The 8,847-nt window shown below is 40.7% G+C and overlaps 1 long non-coding RNA gene across 1 annotated transcript; it reads left to right on the top strand.

Moving 5' to 3' along the window:
• The first annotated feature begins 393 nt into the window (after positions 1-393).
• LOC134514341 (uncharacterized) lies at positions 394-3,555 on the top strand. The gene is made up of 3 exons (XR_010070700.1): positions 394-459; positions 2,372-2,491; positions 3,300-3,555. It is a non-coding gene; the product is annotated as an uncharacterized LOC134514341 (long non-coding RNA).
• The last annotated feature ends 5,292 nt before the right edge of the window (positions 3,556-8,847 follow it).

Below are 8,847 nucleotides of genomic sequence, written 5' to 3' on the forward strand. Positions count from 1 at the left end.
AACTTCGGCTTAATATTATGTCATGAAGGTCAAGATTGTCTTGTACTGACTGAGAGGAGCACAGCAGCTTTCACAGTGGTTCCTTTCTTCATATGTGGCTCTTACTTGTACTTAACATTTTGAACTTAAAAATGAAATGTAGCATGAGAAAGTATCATTTTCTGTGTGAGGCTTTGATGTGTTTTGTCTTTTAGCCTCACTATTGTTGTTGCATTGTCGTAATACTGAATGCTTATTCTCTTATTAACTGATGCCCTTTATTTGACAGGACTATTTACTTTTGCTGGTCTTAAGTTTCCTGGTGCGGTACACAGACAATTTCAACTTGAACCTTCCAGTGGAAGGAACACAGGGACAATTCAGTGTGTCTTCTCTGTACAGGCTACCAGTGGAATAAACAAACAATGGACCCGCACCAGACTGAACAAGCCAGGTCAGCTCAACCCAGACACAATGAAGGTAAATTACAGCCCAGGCAGGCTGGGAGCAACCACCAGAAGGGCTGGAAAAGGTTATATTAAAACCTGTCAGAACTGAATAGAGGGATTACTTCTGGTTATAAAGAGTCTGCACGTCGCACGTTGTGCAATTACTTGAGAAGAGCAATCCTGCTCTAATTGCCCAAAAAAGGCAGTTAACCGGTCAGACAGCTGGCTGGGGACAATGGGGCAAAACCCCCTGAAAGCAGCCCTGCATTAGATTCGATTACATATTTTTGTTATCACCCACCCTGTATGAAGGCCTCTCGCTCTTACCCCAGGTGACTGTTGGGGGGCTGTGTGAGCTGGGTCTTGGCCTGCTTCCCTGGGGGTGGGCAAACATGCCAGAAATAATGCACTAGTTTGGCAACTGTGGATCAGAACTTGAATCTGCAATGTAGGTATCTCAGAGGAGTCTGAGTTGCTCTTGACTCACAAGTCACAGTGGCCAAACAAGTAATTTTTCTTCTGTAGCTGACATATTATCTATGACCTCTTCTACTGGAAATGGCCTTTCTCAGACGTACCTAAGTCAGTCACTATTGCCTCGGGCTCCGCTTGCTGTGATGTATTTTTTTTCTCAGACTGAAACTGAAGTAATCTGGAAAGGATGCCTGAAAGGACAAGAGAGAGACATGGCTTGAGTAATAGAGCTCTTCCCACATTCTTAGGGATAGCAAATATTGAGAAATTTGAATATACTTCTAATCCATTCCATTGCTTTCTTTTTTTTTTTTTTTACTTCTTTAAGATTTTTTTTTGTCTGGAAGGCTTTGTTTTTTATTAAATAAGCCTTTGATAAAGTTCTCTTAGCATTGGTACTCCTGGTTACAGCTATCAGCATCAGTAAGAACAGAACTGAAGGTGCTGTGCCCAAGGTAAAGCAAGGTTGTGCTTATGTCTAGGAAGTTAATAATCTTTCTTCAGGAAAAAATAGTGACAGCTACACCACCATACATGGAATGAACAATAATTTACCTGGAGTAACTGATTCACCTATTACCTTAGTCCCTAAAACCTCAGTTACTAAATGGGTGGATATCTGAGATATAATATTAAATTTTGCCAGTATGGCCTATCTATTTGAATAGTTCAAAGGCCTGTTCAATATTGTGATACCAAGAGTTGTGGAGAATTTTTTTAAGCCTGGCTTTTTAAATTTACCATCTTTAGGATGAATTCTTACTGAAGTAAATTGAGGGAGTCAATACTGGTTTTCATAGGAGAAACCAAACTCTTAAAAATGTTCCAGGAGTCCAGTCACGAGCTGGAACTGGGCACCCTGTGGTACTTGAGGGAGACTGCAGCAACTTCACATTCATATTTCGTAACGTATAATGAGTAGAACAAAAGCGCTTTTTAAAATAGAACCTTTTTCCTTTTGGTTTTTTTTACTGGAAAATTAAATGCATTTCAATCAGGTACTTCAGACATTTGTATCTATGAAAGTGAAATGGTAATATTTTTGGCATGGAAAGAATATCGGAAAATTCAGAAAAGGAAATATGTAGTTATTGCTTGAATGTAACTTTTAATGTTCTGATCCCCAGTGGTGCTGTCTCTTGAGCTGGGAGCTGACTGCAGGCAAAAGTGTTGCTGTGACGTTGTGCACCCACTGGCTTTACTGTCTCTCCAATGGTGAGTAACTCTGGGGAGACAAGCGTGATTAGTTGGAAGTATGCTTATATCTGATGATCTGAACCAATGTTATCAGTTAAGAACCGTGCTTATATATTAGAAATACCAGTATTTCAGAGTATTGGGTTATATATGGATAACCTAACCAACCAGACAGATAAACCTATCTGGGTCTGAGTTAATCTGATGCTAAGGATTAAGCAGGATTAAAGACAGGCCAAGCAGTAACTCTTCCTGTTCAACTTCTCCCGCAGAATTTTATGAACAGACCAGAATTCAAGAATACACAGCGCTGGGCCTGGGTTCACCGGTGGGATATAGCCCATGGCTACCAAAGAAAAACCCAAAATTACAGTGCTAAACAGAACACACAGGTGGGTCAGAGCAGGTGTGTGTGCCTGTTCATAGCACATCTGGGAGGCAGGCGGGACTGGTCCAAGGCTGGGCTGGAGACCGGGAGAGCCAGGGTTCAGGGAGTGCCTGGGCCGAGGTGATGAGATGTAGCCAGGCAGCAGCAAACCTCCGTGTGGAGCCATCAGGGGGGTGCTCTGAATGTCAGCGTTGGGGAGGGGCAAGCAGCAACTCCACAGGTTTAAAGAAACCTGCAATAACAGACGTGGGAACAAGTTAAATTAAAAAAACCAAAACACCCAAACCACAACTGAGTGAAGAGCATCACAAGCTGTGGCACGTGTAGGGGGCCAAGGCGGCCACGGGCCACTGGACGTGCATCAGACCACTGCCTGTGCAACAGCCATTTCGCTGAACAGAACGTGGTGCTTTTGCTAATTGTTGAGCAATTACTGGGCCCACCCAGGACAGTGGGTGCACTCAGTGTTCATGGCTGTAGCTCTGACAAAAGCCCGGGCTGCGGAGCATCCTCCAGGGCGGCGTGGGGCGTGGGTGGCCACTCTTGGGCCCTGTGTGGTGGGAGAGGGTTTGGTAAGGTGGCTTCTCAGCGAGTGGCTGAGCCAGAGCTCGGGGTCTGACTTTGAGGGCCGTGTGTGCCCAGGGAAATGACCGGAACTAAAAAGCACTGCAAGAGTTAGGATTTTTATTCTTTCCCCCGCCCCGAATTAACTACATCATCCTTTAAATAATTCAAGGAAGGCAATGTTTTAGTCCTTGTTGTCCAGGTGAGACCTTCTTCCTGTTGCCCTCACATGTGCCTACCTTCTGCAGGCACATGTGGAGCCACACGGGCAGCAGAACACACATGTGAAAACTCCATTCCCCAGCTGGTAGCGACCTCTGCCCCTTCACCGGCCGGTGGCGGTGCCCAGACCTCCTTTGTGCATCCGAATGTCGGCCCGTAACTGCTGAGGCGCCCTGCGAGGGAGGCAGCAGGCTGCAGGAGGATGCCCTGCGTGAGGGAGCAGCACCCCGTCCTCCGGCTGTACCGCCTGCTGCAGGGAGAGGCTGAGCGGAGCCCTGGCCTTCCTTCCCTCCCTGGCAGTGCCAGCAGCCCTCACGCCCCCGCCGGCCCCCGCTGCGGGCTGCTGGCACCCTGCCCAGCTACCAGCTCCCCTCATCGTGCAGGAGGTGGTGGATTTTTCAGGTGGCACTCCGTTTGTTTACTCGTCAAAAGCGATTTGTGTGTGTCGTGCAATTTATTTTAAAGGAGTTGAAAAATAAAAAGCTAATTTATCTTGAAATGAGTAAATTTTAACTACCTAGATTTTTCTGGCTTAGTAACTGAAGACTTTGGTATTCTCTAATATTTAACAGCATGTCTTTTCATTATGAACTGAATTTGCGATAAAGTACAGGGTTTAATTTTGATATTAAAAGTATTCTTAGGTAACATATATTGTTAACTTTCTCTGTTTGCCCATAATAATCCAGTTTATCCAGAGATTACAGGAAAGGTCATCGAAGAGGTACTTTACTGAAACTGGTGATATGAAATGCCAATTTACTAAATCAAGCCATAAATACGTCCTTCAATTATACTGCTACTTTTTTCCTCTTTCCCAATAATGTAGTTATGTCCTGATTATGTTGCAGTACAAACATTCAAATTCTTTGATCAAATCTACTTCATAATTGTGTGACCCTGACCCTATAAAGCCTTTGCATTCTTCACATAGAAGCTTTGGGTTTTTTGGTTTTGTTACTCATTTAAACACGGAAGTAATGCTTCGCAGTCAGTTTATTTTGATATTCTAAAAATGTTAAACAGTGTCCCTGTCAGGGTTAGGGCACAAAGGTTAGCTGCAGAGTCTTGCTTCTGTTGCCATAACTGTTTTGTGGTTAAGATATGTATTTCATTTTCCAGAACTCTGATATTATTCGTAATTCTGGAGACAAAAAAAAGTGTGAGTTAATTAAAAGCAAAGGTTTTGGTTTATACAATAATGTCATGCAAAACACAGCCAGTGAGAAGGTAGGATTGCATTTGAGTATTCTCCAACATTGAAAATGTGGCAGAAACATTGTTCCTCAAAAGTGAGACACTCTTCCTAAAATAAGTTATTTACCAGAGACATGGAAGCTGTGGGGATTTGTGTTGGTATGGCAGTGATTTTAAACCTCCGCCTGTCTCCCCTAGACCCTAGTAGCCGTTAATTTATTCCATGTTCAGTAGGGCTTAGAAAATGCTCAGGGTGTTTAAAATATTATGCAGTTTAAAAACAACTAGGTAAAAGAAAGTATAATTGTTAGGTATAGATAGAATTACAGTAAAAAGTTTGTGAGCGCTTTCCAGGAGGACACACGAGCTCAGGCTTGCCTGATCTCTTTCCACCCATGTCTCTTCACAGTCTTTTTTTGGGATTCATTTGGGAAGCTTCCTTATCTGTGCATTGCTCAGTAAGGGGTATGCCATCTGCATATTGTTGTAAATTAGAGGATTCATCCATCTACTATCGTAGATAAGTATGGCTTTCCTGCAGGAATTTGTTAAATTGTATAAATTTAATTCTCATATCCCTTCTGGAATATTGAACAAAACTCATTTGATGACTGCAGGGTTTTAAAGCAGAAGGGGCAGTAAACTAATATAATTAATCATTGTGTCATTGCTACAGAATAATGGACTAATTCTCTTCCTAATTTCCAGTTACTTATCATTTTAAATCTCGCAGGGAAAGCAGCACTGTAAGGAAATCAACAAGGAACAACCAATTAAAAAAATGGTTGGTTTCATCATCTTAAGCAAGTGTAACAGAAGCAGGGAAGCTCTCATGATTTATTAGTTGCATTTGTTCTTTGAGTTTTCACATGCAGTTAGATATTTCACTGAACTGCTTCACATGGAAAAAAATAATGAATTTCCCTGTATTGCCATATTTTGTGCATCAAGTTTGCATTTTTAAAAAAACACCCAAGTATACAGAATAATGGTCTTGAGTTAAAATGAACAAAACAAGCCACCTAAAACTCTTTTTGTTCATTTTTTTTTGACATCAGCTGTGAAAAAATTAAACATTTCTCCAATTACAAAAATCCAGGCATGATGTGACACTCTGTCCCAAGACTGTTTCAAATATTTGTTTCACAACCAAATTCAACTCTATCATTACATGTTGGTGAGTGTATTCATTACCAGCTGATCATTTTAAATGTGTCTACTACGTGTCACTAGTTCTGGTGTGAGACTGTGGGCTCTACTAAATCTTTGCAGGTTCAAGTTTAGACTGGCACAATAAAGATGACCAATATCTCTGATCTCTCCCACTGGGATTGGAATTTGGATGCTTTTACAGAGATTCAAGCCTTTTCTGATAGAAGCAAGGGGAGAACATCAAGAAGGTGAAGAGAATGGAAAGGAAAGAAGCACTAGGAAAAACTGGTTCAGAGATAGCTAAGGAAGGAGCTGGGGGGGGAAAGCATCACTGAAAAGACTGTCTGGAGCCTGTAAAGACGCAGTGGAGTACGAGATGAGATGAAGGAAAGGCAGAGTGGGAAAGTAGGAAGGAAGAGGAGGTGCTTGATGGGAATAGAGAAGCAAGTTTTGGCACACGTGATATAAGACTCCATGGGCTGGGTGGGACAGAAGGAGAGAAGGCCGGTAATATCCGACAGGAGTGAATAGAGGGGGAAGATAAACTGGTCGCTCCTGTTGCTGTTCAGAGTTCAGCGTCATTTCTGGCAGCAAGCTGGAAACCATTTAAAGGCTGAGCTTTCAACTAAGAATTCTCATTAAGTAGAGGCCCAGTAACCCTATCTTGAAAGATTAGAAGAAAAACAGTAAACAAGGCAGCATTTTTTCCACTGGTTTTCATATAAGTACAGCTAATTGAACTGAACCTAGAGGAAGTACTGACTTGAACCGTTTTTATTTCTTGTCTTGAACAAGAACTTGCATGAACTGTGTTACTTTGAAGTGTTGTTAAACTGGAATGACTTTAGTAACTGCTGAACCCAAATTAGAACCTTGCCAAATAATTAGCATGTTTGACCTTCTACTTAAATGGAATAAATTCATCACCAGTTTTGGGCAATACAGTTTTCTGTATTCCCCAGTTCAATCCCAATTCTCATTTATCCTTCCCAGATTCCTTCCAGCCTCCTGCTTTGAATCAGGTCGTGCTGTAGGTTGTAGGTGGATGAGTTGGAGAAAATTGGTAGAGTTTGGGCTGTGTGAGTAGCGTTGCTCAGAGTTCTCTTTTTGGTATTTCTGTGTTACTGCTTCCATCCTTGTGAGAAACATCCTGAAAGGTACAGAGGAAGAGCCTACCTGCCTGTCAGACACCGAGGAGAGTATTTCCCCATGTCCTGCTGTACTGCTAAGCCAGCCGTCCGCTGGGCGTAATCATCAGAGGAGCACTGCTGTGACAAGCCATTTGGAAAAACAGTAACCAGGATTGTGTGGGTTTCCATCTAGGACTGATGGAAAACATTTAAAATGTTTTAAAGGTGTTTATAACATTTTAAAGAAAATGCTGGGAAATTCATATAGAAATTGCCATGCAACAGTTCATGTCATTCATGTTAGTAAACTTAAATGCTGTACAAGCAAGCTTTTTGAGTTTGATTTTCATTTTACTCTGTCTGGAAAACATGGTGTCATGTGCCCATTTTTTATTTTAAGAACAGTCTTAAAGGCTTGATTGCTCTTTGATCCTAATGTTGTGTTGAAGGTAGTTCAAAGTTATAAGGCGTTATATTCGCTGTATCTTAATGAAATGCTTGTCTGAAATTGTACTGATAGCCTGCTGTGAAAAAATCAATTTGCCATCAGCAAACCGAATGTACTTGATGCTCAATTTAGTTCACCCAACTATTTCACGTTTTTTCCCTATAGTAAAACAAAAGGGTCCTGAGAATTAATTACAGTGTTAGCATCTGCTCATGGCAGCTTTGCTGATACACTTAGTAGAATAAGATAGTTAAGGCGGGAGTGAGATGGAGTGTAAAGTCTTTCTCACTACCATTTCTTATGCAAATGTCTTTTAAAAGACAGGCATCTGTTAATTTCTGTACATACCTTTTCTTTTTGCAGTAGAGCTGCGTATAAAATTGGAAAATACTGATTGCTTCCAAATAATCTATGTTATGTCACTTTTTCATGGTTTTCTATAAATATTGCTGGCTGCACAGTGGAGTATTGATTGTCTGAATGATGGTAATAACATTTCTTCCTTTAAAGTAAATTCCAAACTTCTTTTGGATCAGTAGATGAACGAGAAGTTTGCTGAGATTACAGGTCCCTGAAATTCCTGATGTTGAATCTTGTATTAGTGTAATTCCAGCCTGCTGGGCCAAGTACGCTGTGGAGTAACCTTGAATGCTGGCCAAGCATACTTCTGTGTTGTGCAAAATCTCCATTAACAGTTTTGTCTTTATTAACATTAAAAAATGTTAGCGTGTAACATGCCAATCTAAACTGAGGTTTTATTGTGCTAAACACAGACCGAGCTGCAGCACAAGCTGACAAAATATTGGTAATTTTAGGATTTTGGTATTCTATAATTTTGTATTTTAATGCATATTCAGGTAAATAAATCTCAGTCACTTGAGCTAGAAGAAGGATCAGGTCCTGCACTTTTTCTCTAGTCCTTTTCTTTTTGCTGAAACTTCACAAGGTGTAAGTTACCTTTCTTGGAATGCCTGAGAAAACACGATCTCTCGAACCCCAGAGGTTTTCATTATTTGTAAATTCTCTATAATTGCTGACATGTTGGATTTGAAATGTGCTCATGCATATTTTGGAGGAGATCAACTTAGAATTCTGTGGGAGAGTGCCTGAAATTAGGTCTTGTCATGAACGATCGTGATGCCCGTAACAGTAGTAGGGTTAGTCCTGTTTGCACTGGAGAACAATCTCAGTTCATGTAATTGTAATAAAAAAACCCAAGTTTGGTGAAGTAAGAACAGGTTAATTATCTTCAGTAATTTGAAAGTAGAAAATTATGACCAGAACTAGTGGGAATTCTGAATGTTTTTAACATTTGTTCTTTCTTATTTTCTGACAAGCTGCAAGCACAAATGGGAAAATTGTGTTTGCATGTCCGAAGGTGTAATATATTCTTTAAGCCTTCAGAAAATTTGCATGTGGCCTGTTAGTTGCTTGTGGGTTTTGAGTGATAAGTCATTATCCAAAGAAATACAAGCCAAGCTTTCATTAGATTAAGCTTTTTCTTCTTGAAAACATTTGAATATCCTTTATGAGATCATTTGTTAATTTTATTCTTTTCTATATATACAACATTATCATTAATGCTTCAGCTTTCATATTGGATACAATTCTTAATTTAACGTCCATTAGGTTGCTATATACCAAATG

This window comes from Chroicocephalus ridibundus, chromosome 4, assembly GCF_963924245.1.
Source record: "Chroicocephalus ridibundus chromosome 4, bChrRid1.1, whole genome shotgun sequence".
NCBI lineage: Eukaryota > Metazoa > Chordata > Aves > Charadriiformes > Laridae > Chroicocephalus > Chroicocephalus ridibundus.